At 40.4% G+C, this 26,584-nt stretch overlaps 2 non-coding genes across 2 annotated transcripts; both read right to left on the reverse strand.

The window, feature by feature from the left end:
- Window positions 1-4,410: 4,410 nt before the first annotated feature.
- On the reverse strand, window positions 4,411-4,517 carry LOC112760636 (small nucleolar RNA R71). The gene has a single exon (XR_003181068.1). It is a non-coding gene; the product is annotated as a small nucleolar RNA R71 (small nucleolar RNA).
- Window positions 4,518-13,636: 9,119 nt separating this feature from the next.
- On the reverse strand, window positions 13,637-13,743 carry LOC112761682 (small nucleolar RNA R71). The gene has a single exon (XR_003182065.1). It is a non-coding gene; the product is annotated as a small nucleolar RNA R71 (small nucleolar RNA).
- Window positions 13,744-26,584: the final 12,841 nt, after the last annotated feature.

Consider the following 26,584-nt stretch of genomic DNA (forward strand, 5'->3'; position numbering starts at 1 on the left):
CAACGTTAGTGACACTCACCTTTGTCACTAACGTTGGAGATGGCTATCACTACCACGTTAGAAGCCACGTTAACCTAGTTAACGTGAACTCTAACGTGGGAAGTAGGGGCGTTTTGGAACGTTAGTGACAAAGGTAAGTGTCACTAACGTTCTCGAAGATTTGGCAAGCCTACGTTAAAGGTCACGTTAGCCACACTAACGTGAACTCTAACGTAGGGGGAAGGGAGGACTTTCAATGTTATTGGAAAAGGTAAGTCCCAATAACCTGTGTGAAGGACCAAGAGGCAACGTTAGTGGTCACGTTGGTGCCACTAACATTGAAGTTAACGTAGATCATCCCTGGGTTAGGAACGTTAGTGAAAAAGCTGATTGTCACTAACGTTCTCGAACCCACACTTTCACTTAACGTTAACGCCACTAACGTCCTAAGCTAAAGTCCCTACTTGCTTCACACTTTCTCTCTGTATGTAAAGCTAAGCCCACTGAAGAGGATAACTGCTTCAAACTCAGGATCCAAAGGCCCATATCCAAGACTTGAAGAACCAACTAGAAGATTAGAAGAGTAGTATATATAGGGGTAGTTTTGAATTAGAAAAGGGTAGGGGAATTTTAGTTAGCCTCTGTAATATTTTACTCTCTCTGCACTTCTAGTTTTACTTTTCATAATGTATTTTCCATCTATGCTTTCATTTCCCAGAGCTATGAACAACTAAACCTGTTTCATTGGGTTAGGGAGCTCTGTTGTAATTTGATGGATCAATAATAGTTTTCATTACTCTTCTTCTTTCTTTTCTCTTGATTTTACTAGAAGGCTTTCAATCTTCATCCAATTGGGTAGTTATCTTGGAAAAGAAGCTATTCATACTTGGATATCTTCTGAACCTTGGAAGAGGAATGAAGAGATCATGCTAGAAATGCTTTCTCATGTTGGACCAAATTGGGGTTTGGGCGGATATGGTGACATATAATTCTCCCAATACTTTGATTTAGAAATACATGTGGTATAATCAGTGACCACACTTCATCTCTTCTCATGAGCAATTAGACCAAGGAATTGGCTATTGATCTGATTTGAGAGATTGAATTACCAAGGAATTGGAATTCAATCACTTAAGATTGCCAAGGAGATCAATAAATGCATTGATTGAGGGAGACATGAAAATGAACTTGATCTGGAGAATGCAACATCTCCTAAGCCCAATGAACTCCCCATTTCTGATCTTACCCATTCTCTTTACTTTCTGCTGATGGGTGGAAAATGATCCAACACAAAACTCACCGGCAAGTGTACCGGGTCGCATCAAGTAGTAAAACTCACTTAGAGTGAGGTCGATCCCACAGGGATTGATGGATCAAGCAACTTTAGTGGGTGATTAGTTTAGTCAAGCTAACATTGAGTGAATTATGTGAAATGTAGCCAATAGAAAGTAAATTGCAATGAATCTTAAAGATGCAGAAAGTAAAATTGCAAGTAACTTAAAGAACAAGAAAGTAAAATAGCTGAAACTTAAATTGCAAGAAAAGTAAATTGCATGAAAAGTAAAGGGGCTGGGGTGTTAGAAATTAAAGAGAGCAATAGATCACGCAACTGGAAATTTAAATTGCAGGAAGAATAAATTGGGAACAATGTAAGCAGAGAAGCAAAATTGCAGTGAATAAGAACTTAGAGCAATTGCAGGAAATGTAAATTGGAAGCAATGCAACAGAAAGTAAAAATGCTTGAAAGATTAAAAACAGAAAATGACTGATGCTAAATTACAGCAATTAAAAGGATGTTAATGATCTCAGGGGTGGAGGAGACTAGAAAACAAGTCTAGATCTCAAGTCCTTCCTTGATCCAACAAGAGAAAAGTTGCAGAGAATTAAAAGAAAGATTGCAGAAGAAGTAAAGAGAAGTTGCAGATAGAGAATGAAAACAGAAATCCTTCCAATCTCAATCGAAAATTTCAAAACAGAAAAGAAGACTAAGAGAGAAAGCAAAATGAAAACTAAAGAGTGCAAAACTTCCTATTGGAGTTGGCCTTCTAATGCTCTAGCAGAGCTCCCTCTAAGTGAAATGAAACTAATGCCTTTATATAGGCTTTTACAAAATGAAAATGAAAAATAAAAATGAAAATAAAGACAAATTACAATTAAATGAAATTCCTATTTTATCTATCTCTTGTGCCTTTGAGTGATGATAATGGGATTTGCTTGCTTTGGATTAGGGTTGAAGATGGCCTCTGTTGATTGTTCTTGGTCTTGAGAAGAAACCCGTTTGTGAATCGGGCCATGAACCATTTAAGCTTGAGTCCAAGTTTGAGGCAAACTTTGACTTAAGCTTTTTTTTAGCAGCTGGCCCTTTGTGCTGCCATCCACGTTTGGCTCAAACTTTGAGGTCAAACTTGAGCTCAAACGTGGCTTCTCCCTTGCATCTCTTTTGGTCAACGTTTGACCCAACGTTTGAGGCAAACGTTGGTGCAAACGTGGCTCAATTAAACCTTCAATCAGGGACTCTTCTTCATGCTAAAATGGCGCCAACTTTTGACCTCAAGTTTGAGGCAAACGTTGGCACAAGCTTTTTGCTTCCCTGGGTGAAATTTTTCAAGCCAACGTTTGACCTCAAGTTTGAGGCAAACGTTGGCACAAGCTTTTTGCTTCCCTGGGTGATGTTTTTGTAAACCAACGTTTGACCATGTTCATTCATTTATTCATTGGCAATTAAAAATCATGCATGCATTAATTAATTAATTAATAAATCCAAGTGCATTAACGTTGAAAGGGCTTGATATGTTCTTTAGCCAATTGCCTTTAATATTGCATGCTTTTATTGGCTTTATTAATTAATGCCAATGTATTAATGTAGCATTCATTCTTTAATGATCAAATGCTTTATACATGCATTAATTTTTATTAGCAATGCTAATTAATGAACTTGAACGTCATTCATGTAATGCCATGATTCATTGGCTTGAATGCATGCATAAGGCATATATATCATGCCATGGCTTCATGGTAATGGACCACGCTTTTAAAAGCGTGGCCTAAGGTTCCAAAGCGTGCCTCAACTCCAAAATGTGCCCAAAATGCCTCTTTCCTTCTTTTTAGCTTATTTTGTGCTCTTTTGCTTCTTTTTCTTCTTATTTCCTAAAAAATTTATAAAATCAAAAGATCAAGGAAATATACTATTTAAGCACAAAAGAATGCAATAATTAAGCACTAATTATAAATTTCTTGTATGAAAAAGCATAGAAAAACATGACATGGTGACATGTCATCATCTGCTATTTACTTTCATGCTAAACTCTCCTTCACCATTTAAGATTCTGTAATTTACCTTCCGTCATTTATTTTCTGCAATTTACTTTTCCGCTATTTAATTTCCTTCAATTCTCAACCCAATTTCCGCTTAGCTCAACTAGAATATTCTTCCAATTAAAGTTGCTTGACCAATCAATTCCTGTGGGATTCGACCTCACTCTATTGTGAGTTTTTACTTGACGACAATTCGGTATACTTGCCGAGGGAGATTTGTTAAAGGACAAGTTTTCGTGCATCAAGTTTATGGTGCCATTGCCGGGGATTGATTTTGTATCAACAATGATTAAATTGGTGGATAACTAGATTGAGCATTTGTTTTTATTTTGTTTGATTTAAGTTCATTTGAGTAATTTACTTTTTGTTTAGCTATTTTCTTCCCTTTCTCCTACCCATTTTCTTAGTTGTTTAAAATTCAGTCACTAACCCACTAACTGTTTGATATATTGCATCACTCACACTAACAGCATTTCTGTTGAAATTACTGTCTGTATCTATCTCTCTTGCTTGTGCCTTGTTGGTTGTATGACAGGTAGAAGAAGCAGGGCTTCAACTTTCTTTGATTCTGAACCTGAGAGGACCTTCCTTAGATTAAGGACGGAAGCAAGAGGAAAGAGAGTAGTTGGTGCTGAGGAAGAGGAAGAGTACTTTGAACCAGACATGAATGAGAATATGGAAAACCATCATGAAGAAGAGGCTCACAACCATGGCATAGAAGGTCCAGCGCATCAGGCTGGGCAAGAGAGAAGAGTTCTGGGTTCTTACATCAACCCAAACCCAGGAAACTGTGGGAGTAGCATCCAAAGGCCAACCATACATGCCAACAACTTTGAACTAAAGCCACAGCTCATCACCCTTGTTCAGAACAATTGTTCATTCGGAGGAAGTGTCCAAGAAGACCCCAATCAATGTCTAACCACTTTCCTGAGGATATGCGATACTGTGAAGTCTAATGGTGTTCATCCTGACACCTATAGACTACTTCTGTTTCCTTTCTCGCTCAAGGACAAAGCATCTAAATGGCTGGAATCCTTTCCAAAGGAGAGTTTAGCAACCTGGGAAGATGTGGTGAATAAGTTCTTGGCAAGATTCTATCCTCCTCAATGGATCAACAGGTTGAGAGCTGAGGTACAAACATTCAGGCAGCAGGATGGTGAGACTCTATATGAAGCATGGGAGAGGTTTAAAGACTTGACAAGAAGATGCCCGCCAGATATGTTCAATGAATGGGTGCCGTTGCACATTTTCTATGAAGGCCTTTCGTATGATCAAAGAAGGCAGTAGACCACTCATCCGGGGGATCTCTGAACAGGAAGAAGACCATTAACAAGCCATAGATGTCATTGAGACTGTAGCAGAGAATGACTATTTCTATGCTTCTGAAAGAGGCAACACTAGAGGAGTGATGGAGCTGAACAATGTGGATGCACTGCTGGCCCAAAACAAGCTTATTACCAAGCAGCTGGCTGACCTCACCAAGAAGATGGAGAGGAACCAAGTAGCAGTAATCACCACCTTATCAACAACCCAAGAAGGGGGTGAATGCAGAGGCAGAGGGTGAGCATGAACAAGCCAACTACATTGGAAACTCACCCAGGCTGACCCATGATCCATACTCTAAGACCTACAACCCTGGTTGGAGGAACCACCCAAACTTTGGGTGGGGAAATCAACAAGATCAAGGCCAAGATCAGAGACGTCACAACCCCAACAACAATACAGCTCACCAACATTCCACACAGAGATCATCTCAACACCACCCTAACAACACCTCTTCACATCATTACCAAAACCAAAATAACCCTTCTCATCCCTCTAATCCCAACCCACCATCATCTGATGATAGACTCTCAAGGATTGAGACTCTACTTGAAGGCATATGCAAAGAAATTCAAGACAGTAAAGCATTCAGAGAAGAAGTGCGGTCCAATATGCAGAATCAAGATGCTGCTATCAAGAAACTTGAGACACAAATTGGGTACCTATTCAAGCAAATTCCCAGCCACAACCTACGCAGCGATACTGACTCAAACCTAAGGGAGGAATGTCAGGCTATCACCCTTAGGAGCGGGAAAGAACTAAAGGAAACCTCCCAGAAACCACAAGAAAAGGACTCAAGTGAAAAGGAAGAGGAGCAAAATGAAGTTCGAGTTTTCACTTTGAGTTCGCAAAAAAAAGGAAGAAATGCTAAAGCCAGAAGTCCCAAGAGTCCCATACCCTCAGCAATTGAAGAAGAAGGGGGATGACAACCAGTTCTTAAGATTTTTGAAAATCTTTAAGAAACTACAAATCAACATACCCTTTGCTGAAGCAATAGAGCAAATGCCGCTCTACGCCAAGTTTTTAAAGGAGCTAATGACTAAGAAGAGAAGCTGGAAGAGCAACGAGACTGTGAAACTAACCGAGGAATGTAGTGCTATCATTCATCATACACTACCCCAAAAATTGAAGGATCCTGGGAGCTTCCAGATCCCTTGTATTATTAAGGGAAATCACAGTGGAGAAGGCTCTATGTGACTTAGGAGCTAGCATAAATTTGATGTCAGTAGCTATGATGAGAAAGATGAAGATCGAGGAGGCTAAGCCAACAAAAATGGCCTTACAACTAGCAGACTAAACGTTCAAATTCCCTCATGGCGTAGTGGAAGATTTGCTGGTGAAAGTGGGGGATTTCATCTTCCCAACAGACTTTGTAGTGCTAGACATGCAGGAGGAAGCCAAGGCCTCCATCATCCTGGGAAGGCCATTCTTGGCCACTGCTGGAACTATCATTGATGTCCAAAAAGGTGACCTCACCCTGAGATTACACAATAAAAAGATGACATTCAATGTGTTCAAGGCCATGAGTTACCCACCAGAACAATGGGAAGAATGTATGAGGTTGGACTCACTGGAAGATGCAATGCAAGAGAGTTTCGAAGAAGAAGAACCTGAAGGGTTAACAGAGGAGGAATCAACGTTTAGTGAAGAGGTTGCAACAGTGGAGATTCATATACATGGTGCACCAAAAGAAGAGAATGAAAAGTTAGAAGCACCCAAACTTGAACTCAAAGCACTGCCACCCACTCTCAAATATGCATACTTAGGAGAGAATGAAAGTTACCCAGTGACCATAAACTCATCCCTCAGCCAAAACCAAGAGGATGAACTACTCCAAGTGTTGCGAAGGCATAAAGATGCCATAGGATGGATGCTCGCTGACCTGAAAGGAATCAGTTCGGCCATATGCATGCATAAGATACTGTTGGAAGATGATGCCAAACCATCCATTCAATCCCAAAGGAGGCTAAACCCAGTTATGAAGGAAGTGGTACAGAAAGAAGTTATGAAGTTATGGCAGGGAGAGGTAATCTACCCGATCTCAGACAGCCCCTGGGTCAGCCCCGTGCATGTCGTCCCAATGAAGGGAGGAATCACTGTAGTCTCCCAATGAGAAGAACGAACTAATTCCTACAAGGACCGTCACAGGATGGCGGATGTGCATAGACTACAGAAAACTCAATGAAGCTACACGAAAAGATCATTTTTCCCTTCCATTCATGGATCAGATGTTGGAAAGACTTGCAGGACACGCATATTATTGTTTTCTCGACGGTTATTCAGGATATAACCAAATAGTGGTTGATCCCAGAGACCAAGAGAAAACCCCATTCACTTGCCCATATGGAGTGTTTGCCTACAGGCGCATGCCATTTGGGCTATGTAATGCACCTGCGACTTTCCAACGCTGCATGCTTTCTATCTTCTCAGATATGATAGAGAAATTCATTGAAGTATTTATGGATGATTTCTCGGTATTCGGAGATTCCTTTCCTAGTTGCCTAAATCACCTAGCCTTGGTATTGAAAAGGTGCCAAGAGACCAATCTGGTCTTGAACTGGGAGAAATGTCACTTTATGGTGACAGGAGGAATAGTCCTTGGCCATAAGGTTTCTAACCAAGGCATTGAGGTGGACAGAGCTAAAGTGGAACTTATTGAAAAACTGCCTCCACCCAGTGATGTCAAGGCAACTAGGAGTTTTTTAGGGCATGCTGGCTTTTACAGAAGGTTTATTAAAGATTTTTCAAAGATAGCCAAGCCCTTAAGCAATCTCCTTGTATCTGATACACCATTTGTCTTCGATGAAACATGCATGCTAGCATTCGAAAATTTGAAAAAGAGGTTGTCCTCTGCCCCTATCATTTTCCCACCTGATTGGAACCTACCATTTGAATTGATGTGTGATGCATCTGATTTTGCAGTTGGGGCCGTGTTAGGGCAGAGGAGAGATAACTTAGTACATGTGATATACTATGCTAGCAAAGTCCTCAATGAAACTCAAAGAAATTATACCACTGCTGAAAAGGAGTTGCTGGCAATAGTTTTCGCATTTGACAAGTTTAGATCATACCTCATTGGTGCTAAAGTGATTGTTTTCACAGATCACATAGCACTTAAATATTTGTTTGCCAAGCAAGAATCAAAGCCAAGACTAATAAGATGGATCTTATGGTTGCAGGAATTCAATATTGAGATTAGAGACAAGAAAGGAGTGGAGAACAAGGTAGCAGATCACCTATCCAGAATCCCTCATAATAAAGATGGAACACATGATACAAGTGTAAATGAGCTCTTCCCAGATGAGCAACTGATGACGGTTCACAAAGCACCATGGTTTGCAAACATTGCCAACTTCAAGGCAACTGGGGCTTTACCTCCAGAAATCAACAAACATCAAAAAAGAAAGCTCATCAATGATGCAAAATATTTTATCTGGGATGAGCCATATCTCTTCAAGAAGTGTTCAGATGGAATCCTGAGAAGATGTGTTTCAGAAGAAGAAGGAAGAGAAGTCCTATAGAACTGCCATGGCTCGTGCTATGGAGGCCACTTTGGAGGGGAAAGAACTGCCGCAAAGGTGTTACAGAGTGGATTCTTTTGGCCAACCCTTTTCAAGGATGCCAAGGAAGTAGCAAGGAGCTGCAATGAGTGCCAAAGAGCTGGAAACCTACCCAAGAGAAATGAGATGCCACAGAATTTCATCTTAGAGCTGGAACTGTTCGACGTATGGGGAATGAATTTCATGGGACCATTCCCAACCTTATATTCAAACAAGTATATCTTGGTAGCAGTGGATTATGTCTCCAAGTGGGTAGAAGCTATTGCAGCCCCAACAAATGATAACATGGTGGTCATGAACTTCCTCATAAAGAATATTTTTAGCCGGTTTGGAGTCCCACGAGCACTCATTAATGATGGAGGAAGCCATTTCTGTAACAGACCACTAGAAGCTCTTCTCTTGAGATACAGGGTAAAACATAAGGTTGTCATGCTTTACCACCCCCAAACAAGTGGGCAAACTGAGATATCCAACAGAGAATTGAAAAGGATTATGGAGAAAACTGTAGGAGTAGCAAGAAAAGACTGGTCGAAGAAGCTAGATGATGCTCTCTGGGCATACAGAACAACATTCAAAACACTGATCGGGATGTCACCATATCAACTGGTGTATGGGAAAGCTTGTCATTTACCATTGGAGCTGGAGCACAAAGCTCTCTGGGCTCTCAAGATACTAAATTTTGACAGCATTGCTGTTGGTGCAAAGAGGATCTTGCAGCTGCAAGAGATGGAGGAGTTTAGATCTCAAGCCTATGAAAATGCCAAGATTTATAAAGAAAAGGCGAAGAGAAGACATGACCTCCATCTGGCACCCAGGAGTTTTGAAAAGGGGCAGCAAGTACTCCTCTACAACTCCAAATTGAGACTGTTCCCAGGAAAACTCAAATCAAGGTGGTCAGGACCCTTTCTTGTCACACAGGTATCGCCATATGGACACATAGAAATCATGGATGAGAGTTCAAAGAGGACTTTCACTGTAAACGGATAAAGGCTCAAACACTACATGGGCAACATGGGGGAAAACCCCAAAGTGAAGTACCATCTCAAGAAATGGAGGAATCGTCGAGCAAGCGACGCTAAAATAGCGCTTTGTTGGGAGACAACCCAACCTAAGGTAGTTCCCTTTTCATTGTCATTTCAATAAAGATCACAAGTAGTTTTCCCTGTATTACGAGGAGCTAAGTTTGGTGTTACACACCAAAATAATCCAAGAGTGAAAGTGTAATTCTAAGTTTGGTGTTCTACCAGAGATACTAGTTAGAATCACACTACACTCCAATGGCAAATTGCTAGCTCCAACCAATCAGGGAAACCACTTAGCAGTAGTTTAGTCTTTAGTTCATAGTTGTCTTGTTAATAACAACACATGAGGTTTCTGCATGTATTGAATATGTTGTACTAGGCAAGGAACTAAGTTTGGTGTTCACACACCAGATTAAGTTCAAAAATTCATAAGCATACATACAGGCTAACTATTTCTTAAGTGCTTTGGAAACAAGCAACTTCCAATAACCTTGCAGGAATCTTCTGGAGAAATGATGCACAATCATCCAAGGAAGTGGAGTAGAATGCAGAAACTATGGATGATGACAACAAAGAGACAACTAGAAACCATCACCAGAAGGTTGTATTGTTACTTAATTCCATATACTTGGAATGCTAAAAATTGGAAGTCCGAATGTGCCCTTGATTAATAGTTACTCATTAGTTTAAATCATTAGAATTTAATGCTTGTTTTCATTGCTTTTGTCATATGTATGCTGTCCAAGATACCTGCTGCATCTTCACCTTGCCTACTTGTATGCTTGTCCTTTTAAGTTAAATAAAAAGAGAATGTATGTTATGAAAAACCAGAGTGGAGTTCATATTGTGGAGTAAGTTCCTAAGTTTATGGTATGGTAATAGATTAGCTAAATTAGTTCACCAATAAGGTAGGAAGGCAACTATCTGTCCTGAATCATATGCTTGAAACACACCCCATGAGACTAGCTAAATAACAAGATCCTAATAAGAAAAAGGGGAAAAGAAAAATAAAAGTTGGGAAATAAAAGAAAAAGAGTAAGAAATAAGGCTAGGCACCAAGGGTTTGAATCATGAGGCATGTGTCTGTGGTACTCCTGTGTAAGGGATTTACTTGGATGAATAAGCTCTTTGGGGTGCCTTATCACTTGGTAACTTGGGTTAACTAACCCAGGATTATCAGCTGAAAGTCCACTATCAAGAGTAACCCTTGCTACAGAACACTTAGTAACCCAAAGAGGTGCTGGACACCAAGGTCTCAAGAAAGAAAATAAACAAACCATGTGCCTGTGGTGTGTATGTATGGGGGAAAGAGACTTGAGGGAGTAAGTCCTTAGGGGTGTCTTAACACCTAGCACCTTGAACCAACTGGTTTGGGAGTGCTGGCTGAAAGCTTATCTTAAAGAGTCGCCCCCTCACAGAGCACCTAGTCTAAAAAGCACAATCAAACCCTGAAAACCACAAAAGGATCAATGAATAAAAGTCTCATAGGGTGCATCAAGTGAGTATTCCAGGACATGATAAAGGTCTGAAAGCCAGTGAAGGAATGAACCTAAGTTGCTATGCATGAAACCACCATAAAACCAAGGACATGACTTCCATAATAATGACTCATTTCTCTTGGCATTCCATTCATCATTCTCTTGTTCTAGTACTTGCTTAGGGACAAGCAAGCTTTAAGTTTGGTGTTGTGACGCCAGGGCATTTTGGCCAGTTTTACTGACCTTTTCTTTACTGTTTTAGGATAGTTTTATGCATTTTCTTAGGAAATAAGCAAGTTTTGGGTAGAATTTCACTTACATCTTGATTCAAGCAAATATTGTGCACTTTACATGATTTCATGAGAATTATGCATGAATTAAATGACAAATTGGATGATGCATGTCTCATGACTTAGATTAGAACTTTGATGCACTCTACTACTTGATTTCAGGACAATGGAAGCAAGGAAGAACCACGTTAACAGCCACGTTAGTCTAACTAACGTGACCACTAACGTGGAAAGGGAGCTAGCTTGCAACGTTAATGAGAAAAGTAATCGCCAATAACGTCCTCGAAGCCATCATAGCCCACGTTAAGAGTCACGTTAACTAAGTTAACGTGAACTCTAACGTGGAAGAAGAAAATGAAGCCAACGTTAGTGACACTCACCTTTGTCACTAACGTTGGACCAAGCTCATATTGGCCACGTTAAGAGCCACATTAACTCAATTAACGTGGACTCTAACGTGGGGAAGCAAAAGAATGGCCAATGTTAGTGATACTCACCTTTATCACTAATGTTGGACTAAGCCACTTTGAGCCACGTTATTTGCCACGTTAACTTAGTTAACATGGACTCTAACGTGGAGGGAGCAAAGAATCGCCAACGTTAGTGACACCCACCTTTGTCAGTAACATTGGAATGAGCCACTATGAGCAACGTTAACTCCCACGTTAAGCATCTCTTTTGGCCAACGTTTGACCCAACGTTTGAGGCAAACGTTGGTGCAAACGTGGCTCAATTAAACCTTCAATCAGGGACTCTTCTTCATGCTAAAATGGCGCCAACGTTTGACCTCAAGTTTGAGGCAAACGTTGGCACAAGCTTTTTGCTTCCCTGGGTGAAATTTTTCAAGCCAACGTTTGACCTCAAGTTTGAGGCAAACGTTGGCACAAGCTTTTTGCTTCCCTGGGTGATGTTTTTGCAAACCAACGTTTGACCATGTTCATTCATTTATTCATTGGCAATTAAAAATCATGCATGCATTATTTAATTAATTAATAAATCCTAGTGCATTAACATTGAAAGGGCTTGATATGTTCGTTAGCCAATTGCCTTTAATATTGCATGCTTTTATTGGCTTTATTAATTAATGCCAATGTATTAATGTAGCATTCATTCTTTAATGATCAAATGCTTTATACATGTATTAATTTTTATTAGCAATGATAATTAATGAACTTGAACGTCATTCATGTAATGCCATGATTCATTGGCTTGAATGCATGCATAAGGCATATATATCATGCCATGGCTTCATGGTAATGGACCACGCTTTTAAAAGCGTGGCCTAAGGTTCCAAAGCGTGCCTCAACTCCAAAATGTGCCCAAAATGCCTCGTTCCTTCTTTTTAGCTTATTTTGTGCTCTTTTGCTTCTTTTTCTTCTTATTTCCTAAAAAATTTATAAAATCAAAAGATCAAGAAAATATACTATTTAAGCACAAAAGAATGCAATAATTAAGCACTAATTATAAATTTCTTGTATGAAAAAGCATAGAAAAACATGACATGGTGACATGTCATCATCTGCTATTTACTTTCATGCTAAACTCTCCTTCACCATTTAAGATTCTGCAATTTACCTTCTGTCATTTATTTTCTGCAATTTACTTTCCCGCCATTTAATTTTCTTCAATTCTCAACCGAATTTCCGCTTAGCTCAACTAGAACATTCTTCCAATTAAAGTTGCTTGACCAATCAATCCCTGTGGGATTCGACCTCACTCTATTGTGAGTTTTTACTTGACGACAATTTGGTATACTTGCCGAGGGAGATTTGTTAAAGGACAAGTTTTCGTGCATCAAGTTTATGGCACCGTTGCCGGGGATTGATTTTGTATCAACAATGATTAAATTGGTGGATAACTAGATTGAGCATTTGTTTTTATTTTGTTTGATTTAAGTTCATTTGAGTAATTTACTTTTTGTTTAGCTATTTTCTTCCCTTTCTCCTACCTATTTTCTTAGTTGTTTAAAATTCAGTCACTAACCCACTAACTGTTTGATATATTGCATCACTCACACTAACAGCATTTCTGTAGAAATTACTGTCTGCATCTATCTCTCTTGCTTGTGCCTTGTTGGTTGTATGACAGGTAGAAGAAGCAGGGCTTCAACTTTCTTTGATTCTGAACCTGAGAGGACCTTCCTTAGATTAAGGACGGAAGCAAGAGGAAAGAGAGTGGTTGGTGCTGAGGAAGAGGAAGAGTACTTTGAACCAGACATGGATGAGAATATGGAAAACCATCATGAAGAAGAGGCTCACAATCATGGCATAGAAGGTCCAGCGCATCAGGCTGGGCAAGAGAGAAGAGTTCTGGGTTCTTACATCAACCCAAACCTAGGAAACTATGGGAGTAGCATCCAAAGGCCAACCATACATGCCAACAACTTTGAACTAAAGCCACAGCTCATCACCCTTATTCAGAACAATTGTTCATTCGGAGGAAGTGTCCAAGAAGACCCCAATCAACGTCTAACCACTTTCCTGAGGATATGCGATACTGTGAAGTCTAATGGTGTTCATCCTGACACCTATAGACTACTTCTGTTTCCTTTCTCGCTCAAGGACAAAGCATCTAAATGGCTGGAATCCTTTCCAAAGGAGAGTTTAGCAACCTGGGAAGATGTGGTGAATAAGTTCTTGGCAAGATTCTATCCTCCTCAACGGATCAACAGGTTGAGAGCTGAGGTACAAACATTCAGGCAGCAGGATGGTAAGACTCTATATGAAGCATGGGAGAGGTTTAAAGACTTGACAAGAAGATGCCCGCCAGATATGTTCAATGAATGGGTGCAGTTGCACATTTTCTATGAAGGCCTTTCGTATGATCAAAGAAGGCAGTAGACCACTCATCCGGGGGATCTCTGAACAAGAAGAAGACCATTAACAAGCCATAGATGTCATTGAGACTGTAGTAGAGAATGACTACTTCTATGCTTCTGAAAGAGGCAACACTAGAGGAGTGATGGAGCTGAACAATGTGGATGCACTGCTGGCCCAAAACAAGCTTATTACCAAGCAGCTGGCTGACCTCACCAAGAAGATGGAGAGGAACCAAGTAGCAGTAATCACCACCTCATCAACAACCCAAGAAGGGGGTGAATGCAGAGGCAGAGGGTGAGCATGAACAAGCCAACTACATTGGAAACTCACCCAGGCAGACCCATGATCCATACTCTAAGACCTACAACCCTGGTTGGAGGAACCACCCAAACTTTGGGTGGGGAAATCAACAAGATCAAGGCCAAGATCAGAGGCGTCACAACCCCAACAACAATACAGCTCACCAACATTCCACACAGAGATCATATCAACACCACCCTAAAAACACCTCTTCACATCATTACCAAAACCAAAATAACCCTTCTCATCCCTCCAATCCCAACCCACCATCATCTGATGATAGACTCTCAAGGATTGAGACTCTACTTGAAGGCATATGCAAAGAAATTCAAGACAGTAAAGCATTCAAAGAAGAAGTGCGGTCCAATATGCAGAATCAAGATGCTGCTATCAAGAAACTTGAGACACAAATTGGGTACCTATTCAAGCAAATTCCCAGCCACAACCTTCGCAGCGATACTGACTCAAACCTAAGGGAGGAATGTCAGGCTATCACCCTTAGGAGCGGGAAAGAACTAAAGGAAACCTCCCAGAAACCACAAGAAAAGGACTCAAGTGAAAAGGAAGAGGAGCAAAATGAAGTTCGAGTTTTCACTTCGAGTTCGCAAAAAAAGGAAGAAATGCTAAAGCCAGAAGTCCCAAGAGTCCCATACCCTCAGCAATTGAAGAAGAAGGGGGATGACAACCAGTTCTTAAGATTTTTGAAAATCTTTAAGAAACTACAAATCAACATACCCTTTGCTGAAGCAATAGAGCAAATGCCGCTCTACGCCAAGTTTTTAAAGGAGCTAATGACTAAGAAGAGAAGCTGGAAGAGCAACGAGACTGTGATACTAACCGAGGAATGTAGTGCTATCATTCATCATAAACTACCCCAAAAATTGAAGGATCCTGGGAGTTTCCAGATCCCTTGTATTATAGGGGAAATCACAGTGGAGAAGGCTCTATGTGACTTAGGAGCTAGCATAAATTTGATGTCAGTAGCTATGATGAGAAAGATGAAGATCGAGGAGGCTAAGCCAGCAAAAATGGCCTTACAACTGGCAGACTGTTCGTTCAAATTCCCTCATGGCGTAGTGGAAGATTTGCTGGTGAAAGTGGGGGATTTCATCTTCCCAGCAGACTTTGTAGTGCTAGACATGCAGGAGGAAGCCAAGGCCTCCATCATCCTGGGAAGGCCATTCTTGGCCACTGCTGGAGCTGTCATTGATGTCCAAAAAGGTGACCTCACCCTGAGATTACACAATGAAAAGATGACATTCAATGTGTTCAAGGCCATGAGTTACCCACCAGAACAATGGGGAGAATGTATGAGGTTGGACTCACTGGAAGATGCAATGCAAGAGAGTTTCGAAGAAGAAGAACCTGAAGGGTTAACAGAGGAGGAATCAACGTTTAGTGAAGAGGCTGCAACAGCGGAGATTCATATACATGGTGCACCAAAAGAAGAGAATGAAAAATTAGAAGCACCCAAACTTGAACTCAAAGCACTGCCACCCACTCTCAAATATGCATACTTAGGAGAGAATGAAAGTTACCCAGTGACCATAAACTCATCCCTCAGCCAAAACCAAGAGGATGAACTACTCCAAGTGTTACGAAAGCATAAAGATGCCATAGGATGGATGCTCACTGACCTGAAAGGAATCAGTTCGGTCATATGCATGCATAAGATACTGTTGGAAGATGATGCCAAACCATCCATTCAATCCCAAAGGAGGCTAAACCCAGTTATGAAGGAAGTGGTACAGAAAGAAGTTATGAAGTTATGGCAGGGAGAGGTAATCTACCCGATCTCAGACAGCCCCTGGGTCAGCCCCGTGCATGTCGTCCCAAAGAAGGGAGGAATTACTGTAGTCTCCCAATGAGAAGAATGAACTAATTCCTACAAGGACCGTCACAGGATGGCGGATGTGCATAGATTACAGAAAACTCAATGAAGCTACACGAAAAGATCATTTTCCCCTTCCATTCATGGATCAGATGTTGGAAAGACTTGCAGGACACGCATATTATTGTTTTCTCGACGGTTATTCAGGATATAACCAAATAGTGGTTGATCTCAGAGACCAAGAGAAAACCCCATTCACTTGCCCATATGGAGTGTTTGCCTACAGGCGCATGCCATTTGGGCTATGTAATGCACCTGCAACTTTCCAACGCTGCATGCTTTCTATCTTCTCAGATATGATAGAAAAATTCATTGAAGTATTTATGGATGATTTCTCGGTATTCGGAGATTCCTTTCCTAGTTGCCTAAATTACCTAGCCTTGGTATTGAAAAGGTGCTAAGAGACCAATCTGGTCTTGAACTGGGAGAAATGTCACTTTATGGTGACAGGAGGAATAGTCCTTGGCCATAAGGTTTCTAACCAAGGCATTGAGGTGGATAGAGCTAAAGTGGAACTTATTGAAAAACTGCCTCCACCCAGTGATGTCAAGGCAATTAGGAGTTTTTTAGGGCATGCTGGCTTTTACAGAAGGTTATTAAAGATTTTTCAAAGATAGCCAAGCCCTTAAGCAATCTCCTTGTATCTGATACACCATTTGTCTTCGATGAAACATGCATGCTAGCATTCGAAAATTTGAAAAAGTGGTTGTCCTCTGCCCCTATCATTTCCCCACCTGATTGGAACCTACCATTTGAATTGATGTGTGATGCATCTGATTTTGCAGTTGGGGCCGTGTTAGGGCAGAGGAGAGATAACTTAGTACATGTGATATACTATGCTAGCAAAGTCCTCAATGAAACTCAGAAATTATACCACTACTGAAAAGGAGTTGCTGGCAATAGTTTTCACATTTGACAAGTTTAGATCATACCTCATTAGTGCTAAAGTGATTGTTTTCACAGATCACATAGCACTTAAATATTTGTTTGCCAAGCAAGAATCAAAGCCAAGACTAATAAGATGGATCTTATGGTTGCAGGAATTCAATATTGAGATTAGAGACAAGAAAGGAGTGGAGAACAAGGTAGCAGATCACCTATCCAGAATCCCTCATAATAAAGATAGAACACATGACACAAGTGTAAATGAGCTCTTCCCAGATGAGCAACTGATGACGGTTCACAAAGCACCATGGTTTGCAAACATTGCCAACTTCAAGGCAATTGGGGCTTTACCTCCAGAAATCAACAAACATCAAAAAAGAAAGCTCATCAATGATGCAAAATATTTTATCTGGGATGAGCCATATCTCTTCAAGAAGTGTTCAGATGGAATCCTGAGAAGATGTGTTTCAGAAGAAGAAGGAAGAGAAGTCCTATAGAACTGCCATGGCTCGTGCTATGGAGGCCACTTTGGAGGGGAAAGAACTACCGCAAAGGTGTTACAGAGTGGATTCTTTTGGCCAACCCTTTTCAAGGATGCCAAGGAAGTAGCAAGGAGTTGCAATGAGTGCCAAAGAGCTGGAAACCTACCCAAGAGAAATGAGATGCCACAGAATTTCATCTTAGAGCTGGAACTGTTCGACGTATGGGGAATGAATTTCATGGGACCATTCCCAACCTTATATTCAAACAAGTATATCTTGGTAGCAGTGGATTATGTCTCCAAGTGGGTAGAAGCTATTGCAGCCCCAACAAATGATAACATGGTGGTCATGAACTTCCTCAGAAAGAATATTTTTAGCCGGTTCGGAGTCCCACGAGCACTCATTAATGATGGAGGAAGCCATTTCTGTAACAGACCACTAGAAGCTCTTCTCTTGAGATACAGGGTAAAACATAAGGTTGTCATGCCTTACCACCCCCAAAAAAGTGGGCAAACTGAGATATCCAACAGAGAATTGAAAAGGATTCTGGAGAAAACTGTAGGAGTAGCAAGAAAAGACTGGTCGAAGAAGCTAGATGATGCTCTCTGGGCATACAGAACAACATTCAAAACACTGATTGGGATGTCACCATATCAACTGGTGTATGGAAAAGCTTGTCATTTACCATTGGAGCTGGAGCACAAAGCTCTCTGGGCTCTCAAGATACTAAATTTTGACAGCATTGCTGTTGGTGCAAAGAGGATCTTGCAGCTGCAAGAGATGGAGGAGTTTAGATCTCAAGCCTATGAAAATGCCAAGATTTATAAAGAAAAGGCGAAGAGAAGACATGACCTCCATCTGGCACCCAGGAGTTTTGAAAAGGGGCAGCAAGTACTCCTCTACAACTCCAAATTGAGACTGTTCCCAGGAAAACTCAAATCAAGGTGGTCAGGACCCTTTCTTGTCACACAGGTATCGCCATATGGACACATAGAAATCATGGATGAGAGTTCGAAGAGGACTTTCACTGTAAATGGATAAAGGCTCAAATACTACATGGGCAACATGGGGGAAAACCCCAAAGTGAAGTACCATCTCAAGTAATGGAGGAATCGTCGAGCAAGCGACGCTAAAAGAGCGCTTTGTTGGGAGACAACCCAACCTAAGGTAGTTCCCTTTTCATTGTCATTTCAATAAAGATCACAAGTAGTTTCCCCTGTATTACGAGGAGCTAAGTTTGGTGTTACACACCAAAATAATCCAAGAGTGAAAGTGTAATTCTAAGTTTGGTGTTCTACCAGAGATACTAGTTAGAATCACACTACACTCCAATGGCAAATTGCTAGCTCCAACCAATCAGGGGAACCACTTAGCAGTAGTTTAGTCTTTAGTTCATAGTTGTCTTGTTAATAACAACACATGAGGTTCTCTGCATGTATTGAATCTGTTGTACTAGGCAAGGAACTAAGTTTGGTGTTCACACACCAGATTAAGTTCAGAAATTCATAAGCATACATACAGGCTAACTATTTCTTAAGTGCTTTGGAAACAAGCAACTTCCAATAACCTTGCAGGAATCTTCTGGAGAAATAATGCACCATCATCCAAGGAAGTGGAGTAGAATGCAGAAACTATGGATGATGACAACAAAGAGACAACTAGAAACCATCACCAGAAGGTTGTATTGTTACTTAATTCCATATACTTGGAATGCTAAAAATTGGAAGTCCGAATGTGCCCTTGATTAATAGTTACTCATTAGTTTAAATCATTAGAATTTAATGCTTGTTTTCATTGCTTTTGTCATATGTGTGCTGTCCAAGATACCTGTTGCATCTTCACCTTGCCTACTTGTATGCTTGTCCTTTTAAGTTAAATAAAAAGAGAACGTATGTTATGAAAAACCAGAGTGGAGTTCATATTGTGGAGTAAGTTCCTAAGTTTATGGTATGGTAATAGATTAGCTAAATTAGTTCACCAATAAGGTAGAAAGGCAACTATCTGTCCTGAATCATATGCTTGAAACACACCCCATGAGACTAGCTAAATAACAAGATCCTAATAAGAAAAAGGGGAAAAGAAAAATGAAAGTTGGGAAATAAAAGAAAAAGAGTAAGAAATAAGGCTAGGCACCAAGGGTTTGAATCATGAGGCATGTGTCTGTGGTGCTCCTGTGTAAGGGATTTACTTGGATGAATAAGCTCTTTGGGGTGCCTTATCACTTGGTAACTTGGGTTAACTAACCCGGGATTATCAGCTGAAAGTCCACTATCAAGAGTAACCCTTGCTACAGAACACTTAGTAACCCAAAGAGGTGCTGGACACCAAGGTCTCAAGAAAGAAAATAAACAAACCATGTGCCTGTGGTGTGTATGTATGGGGGAAAGAGACTTGAGGGAGTAAGTCCTTAGGGGTGTCTTAACACCTAGCACCTTGAACCAACTGGTTCGGGAGTGCTGGCTGAAAGCTTATCTTAAAGAGTCACCCCCTCACAGAGCACCTAGTCTAAAAAGCACAATCAAACCCTGAAAACCACAAAAGGATCAATGAATAAAAGTCTCATAGGGTGCATCAAGTGAGTATTCCAGGACATGATAAAGGTCTGAAAGCCAGTGAAGGAATGAACCTAAGTTGCTATGCATGAAACCACCATAAAACCAAGGACATGACTTCCACAATAATGACTCATTTCTCTTGGCATTCCATTTATCATTCTCTTGTTCCAGTACTTGCTTAGGGACAAGCAAGCTTTAAGTTTGGTGTTGTGACGCCAGGGCATTTTGGCCAGTTTCACTGACCTTTTCTTTACTGTTTTAGGGTAGTTTTATGCATTTTCTTAGGAAATAAGCAAGTTTTGGGTAGAATTTCACTTGCATCTTGATTTAAGCAAACATTGTGCACTTTACATGATTTCATGAGAATTATGCATGAATTAAATGACAAATTGGATGATGCATGTCTCATGACTTGGATTAGAACTTTGATGCACTCTACTGCTTGATTTCAGGACAATGGAAGCAAGGAAGAACCACGTTAACAGCCACGTTAGTCTAACTAACGTGACCACTAACGTGGAAAGGGAGCTAGCTTGCAACGTTAAGGAGAAAAGTAATCGCCAATAACGTCCTCGAAGCCATCATAGCCCACGTTAAGAGTGACGTTAACTAAGTTAACGTGAACTCTAACGTGGAAGAAGAAAATGAAGCCAACATTAGTGACACTCACCTTTGTCACTAACGTTGGACCAAGCTCATATTGGCCACATTAAGAGCCACGTTAACTCAATTAATGTGGACTCTAACGTGGGGAAGCAAAAGAATGGCCAATGTTAGTGATACTCACCTTTATCACTAACGTTGGACTAAGCCACTTTGAGCCACGTTAGTTGCCACGTTAACTTAGTTATCATGGACTCTAACGTGGAGGGAGCAAAGAATCGCCAACGTTAGTGACACCCACCTTTGTCAGTAACATTGGAATGAGCCACTATGAGCAACGTTAACTCCCATGTTAACTTAGTTAACATGGATGCTAACGTGGAGGAAAGAATGATGAGCCAACGTTAGTGACACTCACCTTTGTCACTAACGTTGGAGATGGCTATCACTACCACGTTAGAAGCCACGTTAACCTAGTTAACGTGAACTCTAACGTGGGAAGTAGGGGCATTTTGGAACGTTAGTGGCAAAGGTAAGTGTCACTAACGTTCTCGAAGATTTGGCAAGCCTACGTTAAAGGTCACGTTAGCCACACTAACGTGAACTCTAACGTAGGGGGAAGGGAGGACTCTCAACGTTATTGGAAAAGGTAAGTCCCAATAACGTGTGGGAAGGACCAAGAGGCAATGTTAGTGGTCACGTTGGTGCCACTAACGTTGAAGTTAACGTAGATCATCCCTGGGTTAGGAACGTTAGTGAAAAAGGTGATTGTCACTAACGTTCTCGAACCCACACTTTCACTTAACGTTAACGCCACTAACATCCTAAGCTAAAGTCCCTGCCTGCTTCACACTTTCTCTCTGCAAGTAAAGCTAATTCCACTGAAGAGGATAACTGCTTCAAACTCAAGTTCCAAAAGCCCATATCCAAGACTTGAAGAACCAACTAGGAGATCAGAAGAGTAGTATATATAGGGGTAGTTTTGAATTAGAAAAGGGTGGGGAAATTTTAGTTAGCCTCTGTAATATTTTACTCTCTCTGCACTTCTAGTTTTACTTTTCATAATGTATTTTCCATCTATGCTTTCATTTCCCAGAGCTATGAACAACTAAACCCCTTTCATTGGGTTAGGGAGCTCTGTTGTAATTTGATGGATCAATAATAGTTTTCATTACTCTTCTTCTTTCTTTTCTCTTGATTTTACTAGAAGGCTTTCAATCTTCATCCAATTGGGTAGTTAACTTGGAAAAGAAGCTATTCATACTTGGATCTCTTCTGAACCTTGGAAGAGGAATGAAGAGATCATGCTAGAAATGCTTTCTCATGTTGGACCAAATTGGGGTTTGGGCGGATATGGTGACATATAATTCTCCCAATACTTTGATTTGGAAATACATGTGGTATAATCAGTGACCACACTTCATCTCTTCTCATGAGCAATTAGACCAAGAAATTGTCTATTGATCTGATTTGAGAGATTGAATTACCAAGTAATTGGAATTCAATCACTTAAGATTGCCAAGGAGATCAATGAATGCATTGATTGAGGAAGAGATGAAAATGAACTTGATCCGGAGAATACAACATCTCCTAAGCCCAATGAACTCCCCATTTCTGATCTTACCCATTATCTTTACTTTCTGCTATTTACTTTCATGCTAAACTCCCCTTCACCATTTAAGATTCTGCAATTTACCTTCCGTCATTTATTTTCTGCAATTTACTTTCCCACCATTTAATTTTCTGCAATTCTCAACCCAATTTTTTCTTAGCTCAACTAGAACATTCTTCCAATTAAAGTTGCTTGACCAATCAATCCCTGTGGGATTTGACCTCACTCTATTGTGAGTTTTTACTTGACGACAATTAGGTATACTTGCCGAGGGAGATTTGTTAAAGGACAAGTTTCCGTGCATTAGTGGGGTGTCTCCCACCAAGCACTTTTAGTTTAAGTCCTTAAGTTGGATATTTGGGAGGCTCCTTGTCAAGGTGGTTTATGCTTGTATCCATCCTTGAACCTCCAAGAGTGCTTGTCCTTCAATCGGTTGTCAGAAGTTCCAACCATCTTCACCAAACTTGGGTGAGGTTCTCTCCAAGGTATGAGTTCCCAAAATTAGTTTTCATGTTGTGATCCAGGGTCCCATATCTTATCTTCGCACCCATTCTCTGGTTGATCACCTTGATTATGTCCGGGTGACAAGAAAGCCGAATTCTCATGAAAGCACCAAACTACCCTCCTAGACCCATTTAATTGAGCACTACACCAATCTATGCTCTTTAATTTTGAGCTTCCAACCATAACGAGCCTAGATTTACATCGCCAACCACTAAACATCATCCTCTTTTGCTTAATTCCATAAAGCGCCCTAAGTTGGCCATCCATTTCAAGCAAACCGAATTTAAGTGAGATAATAAAGTTGAGAGTTAGAAGTTTTACCCACTCAAATGAAGGATTGGATGACAACCTAGGTGGAAAAGTTCCCAATGATCTTGATAAAGCACGCTCTACTCCTGTCCACCCTCTTCTAGAGGCTTCCACCACTTAGCAAGATCTTTCAAGTTCCTCCTCTTGCCAAGCTTCCTCAAGTTTGCATTCTTCTTCACCAATTTCTTCTATCTCTTCCCCATGACTCTCATCATAGATAGGAGGTCTAGTGAAGTCTACTTCATTATCAAGTCTAAGCATATTGGGGAAGGACACTTCAAACTCAAAAGGGTCATATGTTGATGCGCAATCATCGTATATAAGGGTGCCTGTTGCTTGGGACACTTCTTCCAATTCTTCACTCACAATATGTCTTGGAGGTTGCACATTTTCCTCAATATTGCATTCTAGTCCACTGGGAGAAGGCTCAACAAGATCGTCAAGGGATTGATCAATGTGGGCAAAAAATCACTAATGATAGAATCCACTTCTTGATCAATTTCCTTCAACTCTCTGTCTACTTCCGCAACATTGCTCTCCTCTTTAACATCTCTTCCAAACTCCTTGGAAGAGGGCTCTTCAACTTGAGATGTCTTTATGTGCTCAACATATCCCAAACATCCACCTACTACTTCCTTTTGTTCACTGATCTCTACCTCCTCCTCTTGTTGCACTTCTTGCTTTAACTCCTCTTTCTCACCATGGAGCTTCAAGTTCACTCCCTCAATAGGCTCCTTGATTGTTTCTCCACAATCAATAATGGGAGTACTTAGGATGCATGTGCTTAGGTGGGATGTTAGGTGACTCACAGCTTCTACCATGCTAGCCATCCTTGCTCTTAACTCCTTAAACTTATTTTCATCCTCCTCTTGTTGCCTTAAGATATGAGATTCAAGGTCTCTCAGTTCTAACATGAAGGTTTCATCGGGAGGTAGTGGTGGAAGAGAGGGTTCATTGTTTGAGGGAAGGTTGTTGTAATTAGAAGGTAGTTCATATTGGTAAAATTCTTGAGGTGGTGTGTGTGGACTTTGTGGTTCTCGGGCGTATTGGTGTTGGAATATTGGGTATGGGTCGGGATCATATAGAGGTGGAGGGTGGTAAAAAGTTTGTGAGTGTGGTAGGGGTTTATGTTGAGGAGAGGGGTCATATGCATATGACGGTTGTAGTTGATAACCACAATGAGGGTCATCACACACATTAGGTTGGCATGCATTAGGATTAGGATTATACTCATAAGAATTCGGAGGGGGTTGTTGCCAAGAAGGTTGTCCATAAGCTTGGGGCTCCTCCCATCTTTGATTTCCAAATCCTTGATGCATACCCTCATTGAAACTTCCATTTCCTACAACATATTTTAAACCACACTCATAGACAAGGTGATGGGAATTCATGGTGAAAGAGAAAATAAAAACAAAGGCTAACAAGAAATAAAGAAAACTAGGTCCTACAACTAGCAAAATCCAACAACAAATTAAAAATCAAACTATTCACAATATATAAAATAGCCAATAACATAGCACCGTTGCATTCCCCGGCAACGGCGCCATTAATTTGGTACCAAAAATTCTTCTCGGTCTAGATTTTTCTTCCTAAAGAAAGGAATTACATCGTTGTAAGCATAGCTCCAAACCAACAAACAACTCTCGAATCAAATTAAAATTTGGTTGTCACATGCACAAACTCCAAATAAGAATTTACCGAAGTATTTAGACTCCGGGTCGGCTCACAAGGGATTGCAATGAAGTGGTCAATTATCGGCTATGAAGATGCAAGGGGGTTTGGTTGATAGAAGGGGCAATAAAATAAATGACAAGAAAAGTAAAGAGAGCAATTAAAGAAAGCAATTAATAAAAAGAGACATTCATGGCAAGGGTTGAGATCATAGGCTTTCTATCCTAGTCATTAATCATGACAATACTTAACAAGAATTTATCTTATTTCGTCATCCCCAATGTTGGAAGAAGGTGTAAGTTATCTTCCATTAGAGATAGTCAAACAAGACTAGTTAATCTCAAATCAAAAATCCTAATCAACTCACTAATTGAATTAGCAAGAGATTAGAGTCATTGAAAATGATATTAACTAACAACTCTAGATCACCAATGTAAATTGGGTATTCATGACTCAAGATTACCTAATTGCTCTTTCCAAGCCAAGAATGCTCAAAGTCTACTCTAAAGTCCAACCAAGCATTTTGTCAAACACTTGGTGGGTACAAATGAAAAGCATGGTAAATGTGCAAGAAATAGTAAATCTAACAATTATCAATTGCAAGGAAAGTAAATCACAACTCAAATCAACAATTAAAAGAACATCAAACATAAATTTCATACAAGAGATCCAAATCCATAAAGAGTTTATCATCACAAAATAGAGCATAAAAGGAAAATTAACAAGAAAACTAAGAAGAATAGAGTAGTAGAAACAAGAAATTATGAAGGAAACAAGATAAAATTGAGTAATTAATTCAAGATCCAAGACAAATTATCCTAAATCTAACCTAATTCTAGAGAGAAGAGGGAGCTTCTCTCTCTAGAAAACTAACTAAAGGCTCATGTTGACTAACTAATTGCTCCCCCTTTTCTTGAACTTCAATTCTGCATGAAATACACTCAGAAACAAGTTAGACTTGGGCCTGGGCAGCTCAGAAATCACCCCCAGTGTTTTGCCTTTAAGTGGGTCACGTGTGAGTATCGGCGCGTACGCACCATGTGCGTGTGCGCGTCGATTGGCTATTTCCTCATCCGCGCGTACGCGCTTTATGTGCGTGCGCGTCGCCATGCAATATCACTTCTGTGCGCGCGCGCCTTATACGCTTGCGCGCCCATTGAAGCATTCCTAATCTTTGTTTCTTCATGCAGTCTCCACTTTGTATGCTTTTCTCCTCATTTCTCTCATCCGATACTTGCCTTATGAACCTGAAATCCCTCAACAAACACATCAAGGCATCGAATGGAATTAAAGTGAGTTAAAATCACCAATTTAAGGGCCTAAAAAGCATGTTTTTACACTTAAGCACAATTCAAGGGATAATTACAAAACCATGCTATTTCATTGAATAAATGTGGGAAAAGGTGATAAAATCCCCTAAAATAAGCACAAGATAAACCACAAAATCGGGGTTTATCACCTTTAATTTGCCAATTTTAATTCACTTTAATTTCATTCGATGCCTTGATATGTTTGTTGAGTGATTTCAGATTCATAAGGCAAGTTTTGGAAGGAAGAGGTGAAGAGAAAAGCATGCAAAGTGGAGAATTCATGAAGAAATGATCATTTGGAGAATTGAAGGCCACGCGCACGCGTCACCCACGCGTACGCGTGAGAAGGAAATCTGCCAGCGACGCACATGCGTCATCCACGGGCACGCGTGACGAGCGGCACGTGACTCACTTAAATTGAATTCGCTGGGGGCAATTTCTGAGCTTTTTAAGCCCAAGTCCAACTCATTTATGAGGCTATTTCATGTAGAATTGAAGATTGGATAAGGGGGAGCAATTAGATTAGCTTAGGAACATGTTGTAGGTAGTTTTCTAGAGAGAGAAGCTCCTTCTTCTCTCTAGAATTAGGTTAGGATTAGGTTAATTTCTCTTAGATCTAGGTTTAATTTCCTGTTTCCAACTTGTTTTCCTTTCAATTTCTTGTTCTAGCACTCTA

The sequence above is a fragment of the Arachis hypogaea genome, chromosome 16 (genome assembly GCF_003086295.3).
Source record: "Arachis hypogaea cultivar Tifrunner chromosome 16, arahy.Tifrunner.gnm2.J5K5, whole genome shotgun sequence".
Taxonomy (NCBI): Eukaryota; Viridiplantae; Streptophyta; class Magnoliopsida; order Fabales; family Fabaceae; genus Arachis; species Arachis hypogaea.